Source organism: Berghia stephanieae, chromosome 8, assembly GCF_034508935.2.
Source record: "Berghia stephanieae isolate SIO BIC M18660-M18661 chromosome 8, UCSD_Bste_1.3, whole genome shotgun sequence".
Classification (NCBI taxonomy): Eukaryota; Metazoa; Mollusca; class Gastropoda; order Nudibranchia; family Aeolidiidae; genus Berghia; species Berghia stephanieae.
The window spans coordinates 6980061-6992798 of record NC_088367.1 but is presented as its reverse complement, the minus strand read 5'-3'; the positions used below and the strand labels follow the sequence as shown (position 1 = coordinate 6992798).

Below are 12738 nucleotides of genomic sequence, written 5' to 3'. Positions count from 1 at the left end.
ATTTAGGTGAACAACAACCCAACATGTATTCTTCCGCGTAATCATTACCCAACCTGCGAACGATCGGCTTAGAGCATGGCAGCAGCCTCTTATGGTTTCCTCACACTACTAGGCCCTATGTTATGACGACCGACCATTGTCTACTGAATCAAGAAAATCGGCCGATAAATAAAAAAGTTGCTAAAAAAAAATCGAAAATAAACAAAAGCAATTTTTAAAATCGAATTTATTCGTAAAACAGTTGGTTTTCAACCGATTTTTCTGAAACAAGGACCAATGTTCTTCTTTTTTCAAGCCGATTTCAACAATGTGACTTTCAAATTCCTCAGAATTATATTTTTTACTTTTAGATTTTAGCTTTTAGGCCTACTCAAAAAGGTGTTATATTCCTTGCCACTTGCACAACAATAGCGTAATACATCGACGGCGAGAAGCGTCTTTGTTTCGACCAGCCGGTTCGGTTAGATAGCCTGTGATTGGTCGAAGACTTAAAGACGCTTGATTCACTCAGTCGACTCACTCATCATTGTCGACAAGACAAGAGTGCTAGAAACACACATCCCTCCCCTCATCTTAGTAGTGTGTGTGTGTGTGAGCGTGAGTGTGTTTTTTTTTTGTTTTTTTTTGGTGTGTTTTTGACTTGGTCATGAATGCGATTGTTAGCTAAGCTAAGAAAGACGGTCGACGTCCTTGGGCTACTTTAATTAATTTTCGTGACTTGTTATTCAATTATTTGGAGATGGCAGATTAAGGTCGTTTACTCATTGTAATTTGTACTAAGTTTGTTTTGTCTGTCTCTAGATTAACTAGCTTTATTTCATTCATGTGCAATTCAATAAGTAGGCCACACGTCTTTGGACGCTACTTTCTCTCTCATAGTAATATTCAAATGTCTTTTTCTCTCTATTGATTTCTCTTCTCTTTGTCTCTTTTCTCCCCCTCTCTCTCTCTCTCTCTCTCTCTCTCTCTCTCTCTCTCTCTCTCTCTCTCTCTCTCTCTCTCTCTCTCTATCTGTCTCTCTCTTTTTTTAAATATTTTTTTTGCATGTTGTAGGAGGCCTAGACTTTACAAGAATACGTCCAAGTATTAATAGCCAGAGTCAATATATTTCTTTCTCTCAGTCTCAGCCACTCTCTTTTTCACTCACATCTCTCTCTCTCTCTCTCTTTTTTTTTTTTCCTTTTTTTTCCCCACGGATGGTGTAGGCTTAGATACTGGATGGCTTGTTATAGTAATATATACTACGAGTCAATAATTTCCCCCTCTTTTCTGATTCTCTCTCTCTCTCTCTCTCTCTCTCTCTCTCTCTCTCTATATAATATATATATATATATATATATATATATATATATATATATATATATATATATATATATATAGGTAGTGGTAACTGGTCTAGAATTGATGAATATGCTTGAAAATTACTACCTTAAAATTTTCCCTAGAGCCTGGAAAAAACCAGGAAAAAACCGGGAAAAAGCAGGGAAAAATATTTTCCTGAATCACTTCTAGGCCTGCTTTATGAAAAGTTCTATCCACAGATTGAGCACCGTAACCAAACAAGTGCATGTTTTATAGTGACTTTGTTCATGTTGCCGTTTTTCCAATAATGGTCGATTTTGGGTACTTGGCGGGTTTGGGTTGAATTTTTAGTTCTTTAATTATTTATTTATTGTATGTTATATTATTGTATTCACAGCGCATTTGAGTAGATTATGTCGGTCAATGTTACTTTACTGCTTTTTGATTACTTCTCTCTCTCTCTCTCTCTCTCTCTCTCTCTCTCTCTCTCTCTCTCTCTCTCTCTCTCTCTCTCTCTCTCTCTCTCTCTCTCTCTCTCTCTCTCTCTCTCTCTCTCTCTCTCCTTTCATTTGTTTTCTTTTGTCTTTTTTACTTACTATGTGTGCGTGTGGGTGCCAGTGTGTGTGTTTGTATGTATAAGCAACGCTTAGGACTAGAGTTTCAGATCATGTCTTAACTCACTCAATCCTAGAGATTTTTGCTACTTTTCAAAATTGGGAAAATTATATTAAAAATGAGCACGTACATAGCATAGATAGTTTTATTCAACTATCATTTACATGCAAAAACTAAAAACATAAGCTTTGATACCACGCCTATAATTGTCTCAGAAAAATGTAATAAATAAGCAGGGGTAAAAGTAATCCCGGGTAAACTACGGATATAGTCGGTGTTAGGGTTGAGTGAGTTAACCACTAATTGATGCCAAATAGAGTTTATTGGATAATTGGATGACTTTGAAAAAAAATAATTGTTTGGCTGATTGTCACAATAGGTATCTATCATTGGATTGGTATTTCAGTACAATGTTCTATAACGTCAGCCTTGATTTTGTCAGAGTACCAAATAGTTCCCTGGTAGTGGTTAGCCCTTCTGTCCTCCATTGGTATGTCTTGACAACCATTTATATCCATTGTTCACATAGACGGTTTTTATCAGGGATATTATTAATATGGCTCTTAGTAACTAAATGTAACATTTTGGAAATACAGAGGATATTTGTTTTTATTGTTATTGTTGTTGTTATTATTATTATTATTATTATTATTATTATTATTATTATTATTATTATTATTATTATTATTATTATTATTATTATTATTATTATTGTTATGATTATTATTATTATTATTATTATTATTATTATTATTATTATTATTATTATTATTATTATTATTATTATTATTATTATTATTATTATTATTATTATTATTATTATTATTATTATTATTATTATTATTATTATTATTATTATTATTATTATTATTATTATTATCAGTGTTATTATTAGATTCAAAGTTTTGTCTTGTTGCAAAGTCTAGTAATCAGTGATCAGATTGGTGGCAATGATTGCAAAACCTGGGCTTTGTGTCCTAAGGTACCCCAGTTGACATTGGTATGAATGTGCTTCTGGCCAAGGAATCTATGGCCGTTGTAAGATTGGTACAGAAATGGTACAAAAACAAGTTACTTGTATAGAATAAAAATTATATCCTATATGATGAGCTAGTGGAATAAGAGAGGGATACTTTGAAGATGAAAGTAAAATATGCATATTTATTTATACCCTTCTTCAACTGCTGATTTTTTACATGATGTAGATTTGGCTCATTAGGTTTCCAAGAAAAATTATTGTTCATGTCGTTGACATAGAGAAATTCTGTTTTATTTGAGAAATGAATCAGTTTGGGATATGAGTGCCATTTGTCAATTCAGGTCTGTGCAATTATGTCAATGCTGTGTCTTCAAATTCACAAGGAACAGTGATGGTATTCTACAGGTTACACATACCTGCCAACCCTTCCGCTTTTGGCGGAATCATTCCTATTTTCACTCTTACTTTCGGCTATTCCGCCATTGTCTCTAAAATTCAGATTTTCAAAAATGATGCTAATGGTAAGAAGAGAAAAAAAATGGAAGGGGGGGACTAAGTAGCAAAATTACTTGCATTCCTCCCCCTCCCCTTCCCCATTCCATTACCTAACACATCTAATATGAAGTTTTGCCAGCTGTGCCAGAATACTGTCTTTATGTGTTTGGTTGCAAAGCTGTGGACATGTTGATAGGGATATTTATCCATTGATGACATATTCCTATTTGACAGAAACGGGTGCTTAAATGACCTACATAGTGTCGAAAGCGCCGTTAAACACCTAAAAACAAACAAGATATTCCTATTTTGTTGTCTCAAATTCCTGTTTTCTGACGTTCTGATTCCACTTTTGGAATGTAAAGGGTTGGCAGGTCTGGTTACATAGCGGCCAACTGTCTTGATAAAATCAGCACTGTTCCGGTTTGGCAATTTGAGAAAAATTTAAAGAAGACAAATATTGGACTGTTTTGTTTGTATGTATGGAAATGACCCTTGCACGTCCCAGGATTATGCTTTTTTGACTAGCAAATGAAAAAAATGAACAGAAAAATCTCTAAACCTATATAATATAATAGACCAAACATTCAGCTGTTTTTGGGTTATGACAGTATTGTGTGTAAGGGTGTCCTGATTTAGCTCTTTGAAAAGTTGGCCGCTATGAGGTTAGATTGAATTGGGTTTTTGGGGTTTTGTTTGTTTATGTTTTTTTAATGCCTGACGAAAATTATAAACCATGGAAAGTCAATTATGAATTATCCCTATTAGTTTTTTTTTTTGTCATTGTCAAGTTACACCCTTAATGTCTCTTCATAATTTCAATCTATTTGTTAAAAAATAAATTTATTGAAAACCAATTGATGAAGCAATAACATTTCAAGAATTCTATTTGGAACATTATACACAAGTTGTAAGTTTCATATCGTAGTGGGCATGTGTTGGATCGTTTTGCTAGGAGCAAGTAAATATGACTTATATGATTTTGATATCAATGCATGCACTATTCAAATTCTAAAAGCAATCAACAACATGCAATAAGGATTAAATTATTGTGATCTTGTTCGGTGCAAATCGAGGGCTTATACAGTCTTGATATTAAATATTTGTAACTGCTTTGCTGATAAGCCTATTGCAAAATTGGGATTGATATAAGCTCAGGTGTGCAAAATGCTACAAAAAATTTGTAGGAAAATTAAACTTTGACTCGAACTACAGAAGTATGTTATCATCTTTAATTCAATAAAAGTGATGAAAAGGTCAATTTGGTGCCATAGCAAATATTTGCAAGATTTTGAAGGGTTTTTCAATCCTGCTAAGATCAAAATAATCATAAAGTTAGATGTCGCTTCCAATTTTTTCTCTCTCACAGGATCTACTTTTCTAAATTTCATGTTTGCAATGTGTTAATCTTAAATATTCTTTTGTATGACGCCTTGAAAGATTGTAAAATCAAATAGCAGATGATATGGGAATTTTGCACTACCCAAAAAGATATTTTAGAATATTCACCATGAATTTTAGAGAAATAAGTATTGGCACCCCAATTTTGTTGTTTTCTTTCTTTATAATCTTAGTCTAACTAGTAGTTCAGGTCAGAGGACAAGGACTATGTAATTTTATGGATGTAGAGAGCTCTTCTATGAACTCATATGATTTCTATAAATTGTTCAACCAACTCTTTTTTAAAAACAAATCCCAGAATATGAATTGAAAATAATGGGATTAGTGAAAAGCAACATACATTAGGTAGATCAATGTTATATTTGAAAGTTTTAATGATTTAGTAAAAAAAATATAATGAAACTTATGTTACTTAAAGATTCCAATTCTTTAGAAAAAAATTGTTAATGAAACTGTCATTGGGCTGTATTTTAAAAATACCCAGTAATGCAGTGTCTTCTCAATTCTTCTCCACTGATCTGTCAATGGCGTCAGTCACAAACTGTCTAAGATCTAAAATAGTATCACGATTATGGTTTATATAATTGACAATAAAGATGCCCCAAAGCATCTTATTACATGTTTGTTTGTTGCTTGACAGCTGGCATATAGATACACACAGACCTGACTACTACTACTACGAATAATGGGTAGAATGACGACATTTTGGCTCCATTTGCACAACTCTATGAGCATCTCTAAGTCATGAAAACTTATTGAAAGTGCATCATTTGAAGACTTTTGAAGTGATATTTCATCATTTTTTAGAGTCAATGTTGATGTGAAAAGTTAACTGGAATGACTTCTAATTTTATTTCCTTTTTAACATTTTCAAGTAGGCAGGTCTGTACACATTTTTTGTTGTTGACATTGCAAACTTTGTCATTTAAAACAAAATTGTTCTTGAAACTTGTCTTATTGGAATACACAGTGGGTATGTGGGTTTCTCCGTTGATTTTTCAATGTTAATCTGTTTGTCATATTGTAGCTTTATCAGCATATACAATTCTTTCTCTTGCAGCATCTTCGGGTGATCTATACCTTAGCTACTCCACTTTTTACTATACTATATGGTTCTTTGAATTTTATTTTTGCAAAAGACATTTTATATAAGAATGCAATGAGTTCTAAGTTGGCTGTGCTCCAAAAGTAACATTCCATACAGCGTTTCCAACTAGCATGTGTGACCTTTGTCCCAACAAACCAACAATATGCAAAATAACTTTGAATTGACTCCTTCCTGCACATTAGCTTATATAGGACTAGAAATTATATTGATTGATCTGCTCAGATTTGATTATTGTGAGCAAGTCTTGAGAATTTGAGGTTAAAAAGAGGTATCTTTATTATTCATGATCCATTTTGAAATTGTGTTGTAAAATAAAGGGAGTAAAAATTACTCGTATAAAAAATACAACACAAAGTAAACGACATTTCAGCCTTTAGCCTTCTTGAGGTAAACGTGGATAAGAAAATGAAATATGTTACATTTCTTTGAAATTGCATCTTGACATTTGAAATGACTAGAAAGCGTTCTGATTCGTTGAGGGAAATATTTATCAAATCATTTTAAAAAAACAAAAAACTTTTATGCCTCATGATGTGAATATTTATCAGTATCATTCATTATGTTTGCGTTACGAAATTTTGTTTTATATTTGTATCATCTTAACTCTATTAACCTCATCTTGAGCAATTTGCCTATTTTTTTATTTCTCCTCGATAGTCACAGTCACTCTCCAAACAAAAGATTAATAAATGTCTGTACATCACTATTGCATCAGTTTATATTGTTTAATGATGGCAACAATATATAATACACTAAGGTCACTGACCAAAAAAAATAATAAAGTCCCATGGTTAGTATTTTTACTAAGGGGATTTTAAGGTATCCATGTTAATGACCACACCTAATTTTGAGTATTTGCTTAACAAATTTGACGATCATGGATTCAACATGCTAATGAACTTATTGGAGTCAGCAGCACTTGATTTGAGACCCTCCTGTCTACAGAGTGATCTGATGGAAAGTACTTTGTCATAGACCAACTGTTGTCTATAGAGTAGCAAGCAATTGTTAATGTCCATTCCATGCCATTCTGGCTCCATGGGAGGGAGGCATGTACTATTTATATGTACAAGCATGACAGGCTCAGTTCTTGCTTCTTTTTTACTTTGTGGGTTATTTTTTGCTAAACATGATTTTGTGATTTGTAGAACTATTTTACTTTTTAACATTAAGAGTTTCAGAAATATTATCAGAAGATTATTAAACATTTGCTGTGAATGACTGCAATCCATATTCCATGACACGGCTGAGAGCATTTTAGGTCTTTCAGGATTATTGACACAAGAGTATGTTGTCATCATCCCATTGAAGAAAAGAACTAGGTAGAAAAAAGACCTTATGTGAAGATGATCTCAACGTTTAAGATGGTCTTTGTAGATAATTCAATCATTTAGAAGCTGGAAATTCAGCTAATTTGGTGACAAGGTTATAATAGATTCTGAATTCCTGTCAGACGTCATTTTTATGGGTAAAATGGGAACTGTGTACAAACCAACTTTTTTGGGCATTGAATTTCGATTCTCTAAAGGACAGGTTAGGAGAAAATAACTGAAAATGGATCTGATAGAAGACTTATTTGTAGATCTGGTTCTGAATTATTTACACTGCGTTTATTATAAAGCATTTCATTGTTTTGATTTTTATATTTGCTTGAAATTATTGGAATGAGAACCCATTTTGTAAATAAAAGACAAACACTTCATAATAAGCTGATTATATTGAAAGTGCCGGTTAACTCTTTAAGAAACGAGCAATGTTGTCGATTTGGTAAATTTAGAACATATTTTAATGTTTTATACATCAGTATTAGTATTATTATGTTTTAAACATTAGTTATAGAATAACTATCTAATTTATCCTCCTTCATTTGATCATGATATATAATGACATCTTTGCCAGCTCTGTTTGGAATTCATGAAATATTTGTAGGAATGATATTCCTTCATATATCAGGAATATATGCACAATGTGAGTAAGATTAGGTGCAAGGGTTTGAACCAGGGACCAGGCATCTTAACTATATGCCTCAATTGAAAGGCATGTTTAACACATTTCCACCTGTCCACCCTGCAGTGATTGGGTAACCCAGTCTTGTCGATCTAGCAGATAAAATCTTTCGATATTCTTTTCAAAGGGAAACAACCCTTTGTTACTGTTTGCTACAAAAGCTAAGATAAGCTTGGGTTCCATTGGCTTTATGGCTGTATAGGGAATCTATTGGAAATATGAGGCTTGGAGATAAAATCTTTCGATATTCTTTTCGAAGAGAATCAACCCTTTGTTACTGTTTGCTACAAAAGCTAAGATAAGCTTGGGTTCCATTGGCTTTATGGCTGTATAGGGAATCTATTGGAAATATGAGGCTTGGAGATAAAATCTTTCGATATTCTTTTCAAAGAGAAACAACCCTTTGTTACTGTTTGCTACAAAAGCTAAGATAAGCTTGGGTTCCATTGGCTTTATGGCTGTATAGGGAATCTATTGGAAATATGAGGCTTGGACAAAAGATTTTGTTTGCAGCATTTGACCAGAATGGATACATTAATAATGTAGAACTCTGAATCAATCATATTTTGTCATTTCACCCCTCCCCCTCCCCCTTTCTAATTTACCTCTTTGTAATCTATCTGGAAATAATTTTCCCTTGCTTCAAATAAGAATGCAACAACCTTTTAACACAGCCTCATTTTTATTCCATACGGCAATTTGTGTATTTTTCTAAGCATATTTATTTATATGTTGTAAATGTTTTCTTCTTAAGATTGTGCAATTGATCTGCTCTTCTGTTTCTTTCCTCTCTGATTACCAGGACCGACCTGAATCGGTAGCTACAAAATGTCTACATTGACATCCAAATCAGCCTCATATGAGCTCTTTTGATTCTATTCTATTTTATTGTTATTAATGGCTGGTTTGCTGAAAGTTGGCGACGTCGACGTTGCAGACAGAATTTTAACTTTTTGTTTTGAACGCCTTTGAGAATCAGGCAATTGTAACAGATTTTTGTGATTTTTCTGGATTCATGTTGGTGAAGCCAGAGCAAACTTAAGATATAATGACTTGAGCTTTTATATAGCACTGTATTCACTAAATGTGCTCAAAGCGCTTTACATGGGGTCCCTGGCCAACAGCAACACTTAACATGTAGGACTTGACGTAACGCCTGTTAGGTGATGATATTACAATTTTTTTCAGAGACAGGTACTCGTTTTACACCTGAGTACGGTGAAAGACTGTGAGTAAAGAGCCTTTTCCCCAAGGACTCAACTTTGCGAGGCTTGAAGCCAAGACCTTCCGATTCCGAAAGCGAGTGTTATATCACAAGACCACATAGCCACACAATGACATTAAAAGTCAGTCTTGTTTTATTTTGGACATCATTATTTTTTTAACATTTAAGCAATGATTTATGGATTTGAATTGTATTCCAAGAAATTATAATTATATAGATCTATATAAGATATGAAAATGAAACTTTTATTTTTCTCCACCAGTCATTACTATATTTTTATTCATTGGTTTTGAAAAATACTATCACAATGGTGGGAGTCCTGGTATTCAGAGAGTTAATGGAATTTGATTTACAATTGGTGGACGTTTTTTAACAAAGTTGTCTGTGTAATGGTTTATGAAGTATTAGTATCGTGTGAATTTGATTGGTAACCCAAAGGGAGGCAATCAATCTACATGCTTGAAGTTAAGAATTACACTAGAAAGCAGCCTGATCAATAGAAAACTGAGTGTGAGCAGTTTTCAGGCTCGTCTTCGAGTAATGAGTGAACAGCTTTCTTATAAAGAACAATTGCTGGAATGGGAAAACGTTTTGAGTTAAATGAAAGGACCCACGATACAATGAGCCACTCAGAAGAGCTATTTGAATTTGATGTTAAAATCGTGATCTCATATTTATATACTGAAGTTGTAAGCATAATTAAATGAAAAATGTGATATTTTCCCAATTTCATGGCATGATGACTTTATTTGATTAATCACATTGTTTATCTTGTCAATTTTTGTAAAATTTTGAAAAAAAAAAAAACAAACCCCACAACAATTAATGTTTGGTTTTACTTTTACCAATTCACTCCTTTAGTTTTGTAGTTGTGTCAAAGATCTCAAGATTTATCTATATTATTCAGTTCCTAGAACTCACAAATTTTCAAATGAAGTTCAGTCTGCCTGAGAGAAGTTTGAAGCAGAAGCTTTGGGCAGTTTTTGAGGTTTAAAATGTCGAGATATTAGTCACCTTTCTCATATTTATCTCAACAGCACTGTATCTGTTGAAGATTATAAGTCAGCGATGCATTCTGTGTGTGTGTGTGCGTGCGTGTGTGTGTGTGTGTGTGTGTGTGTGTCATTGATATCGATGAACTATTTATCTAAGAATTTTGTTCTTGTTAAAATTGGAAGTTGTGTTAATGTCACTTTAGTTTTTGGTGCATTTGATAAAACAGCTCTTTTTTATGCATGTTGTTTCCAAACTTTTGCAAAAAATACATTTTAATTTTGTTTTTTCAATTTTTTTACATTTTGTGATAATTTGAAACTTTTCATACAGTAGTTTGCACCAAAGATTAATAGTGAAAAGGCCATTATGCTATTTGATGTCGTAATAATTTTGATTATAGTTTATGTACACCTCGTTGTAAATAGTATAAAGTCACGTATCAAAATTTTACAAAAATCTTTATTCAAGTTATATATATAACAGTCAATATTTTACCAATAACATAAAAAAACACATAAAACGAAATATTGACTTTACAATGTTTTTAGATTAAAACAATTGTAAAAGTTTTGAAATGTGCTAATTACATTCCCCATGTTCAACGTTGAAAAAAAATAAATGAAGAATGTTGACTGTTGTATGTGACTTGTACATGTTATATATACTATATAATATCTACGTATGTCATGTCGTTGTATGGTAGAGATTATTGATTCATCTCATTGAATGAAAATGATGGACATTTGTATTGGATGTTGATGTAGACAATTATTACTCATGCTTCAAAGAATCTGCAAAAAAAGGTTTCTGTAAGCAGGTTAACATACTTTTTCAGTAAAATCACATTTTTCTCTTGGGGCTACAGTAAAAACCGAGTAAACCGAAACTGATCTAATTGGTGAAGTGAAAACAATTCAAAATGCAAGGTGCCCGACCCCCGACCCCTTGCTTCTGTTAACAAAATTGATTTAAAAGGGAAAACAATTTCCTTCAGAGTCAGAGGACTTACATATTTCCTTTATGTCATAGCTTGAATGTTTTTCCAACATAAAGCCTGTGCTTATTGCTGGGAATGAAGCTGTTACATACATACATAGTAATTCTAATTCCAAGTGTAAAGTGTCATGGCACGCAGGAGGCAAGTAAGTAAATAGCTTGAGACCATGTGGACTATTATTAAACACAATATTGTCTACATTGATTGAAATAGAAAAAACTCTTGAATTTTGGTTTCATCGGTTTTTGCTGTAGGCGATTCCATGAATTGATAGACCTAACACTACATTCGGAATGAAGAATTCACCGTATGAAAATATATTCATCTGTTATTCATAACATTTTGGATCGACTGTTCTTGTTACTATTACAGTTACAGTCATTTTCATTTTTATTTTCTTTATTTTAATTTTAATTTATTTATTCACAACTTTTCTAGGTTTTTAGATGGGGGTTGGAATATTTTATGGAATGAAAGAAATGGTCAAGTTTTGGATGCGAAAGGGATTCTTATTTTGCAGATTCTTCACAAAGCGTACATTTTCAATGTAACTGACAAAATCTCTTGTTCTTTTTTTTTTCTCTCCCCACCACGTTTCCACTCTCTAGCTTTTCTCACAGGTCAAAACATCATCATCATCATCACGGCTCCTCGTTTCTCTACCTACTTTGATAACTTTGATCGTCACACATAATCATCATATTGTGGAATCAACCACCAGTGTGTAGTTACCACCAAGTCATTTCAACATGCATCAATCATCATGTGTTACCATTATCACTGCAACTACTACTACTACTACCTGTATCCACTGGTTGATATTGGTAGGTTGGATAGCTATCATTATGTGCTTGATAATTATATTATATGTCTTATATCTTGAATTGATTTTCTTGTTTTGTATTCTCAACCCGTTGTTAAATAATGTAACTTTGCTATACATTGTTTTTATTATTATTGTTATTGTTACATAATGGAATTACGCTATGGTGGGACCGATTTTGGAGTGGATAGGAAGACAGGAGGAAAAGACAAAGGGGCCCAGCCAGTATCTTTGATTGGAGACGACTGTATAAATACACACACACACACAGCATTTGGGCAGGAGTGGAATCTTCATCATCACCAACATCAACTATAGAAAATGGAAAAAGACACCTTGGCTCTCTTCAAATCAAGAGCAAGTTTATCAACCATTTGTTGAAACACCATCAGTCAGGTACTACAAAACACATCACCGTGAATTGGAGACAGGGGATATGGAAATAGTCGTCGCCAGTGGTTCTTTGGTTTCATTTTTTTTACAATTACATTTTTATTCATACTTTTAAAAATATTTGTTTTTGCCTCTCCCTACCCCCGCCCCCACACTTAAAATTGTCATGCAATGCTTTTTACAAAAAGAAGAAAATAATAATTCATGCAAATTGATATGTCTGATAGATATTCTGTCTATAGTTTTACATATTTTGTGTCCATTCCAGGGCCATGGGATAAAGAAGTGAACATTGGTTAGAATATTGACGTGTACTTCTATTCCTAGAGTTAAAAAACCAAACAGAATTGTTATAGTTATACTGTAGAGGTTTTCTCTAGTCAGGACAATCTTAATC

The 12738-nt window shown here is 33.0% G+C and overlaps 1 protein-coding gene across 8 annotated transcripts in view; it reads left to right on the top strand.

The window, feature by feature from the left end:
• LOC144978093 (cleavage and polyadenylation specificity factor subunit 6-like) overlaps positions 1–12536 on the top strand; it is a 41268-nt gene extending 28732 nt beyond the window's left edge. For 6 of the 8 annotated variants that reach the window (XM_078923669.1, XM_078923665.1, XM_078923662.1 and 3 more), the window contains one exon: positions 11734–12536. The gene's annotated coding sequence lies outside the window, so the exon portion shown is untranslated. The remainder of the gene's footprint in view (positions 1–11733) is intronic. The other 2 variants (XM_078923664.1, XM_078923655.1) reach the window with 1 other exon arrangement.
• The last annotated feature ends 202 nt before the right edge of the window (positions 12537–12738 follow it).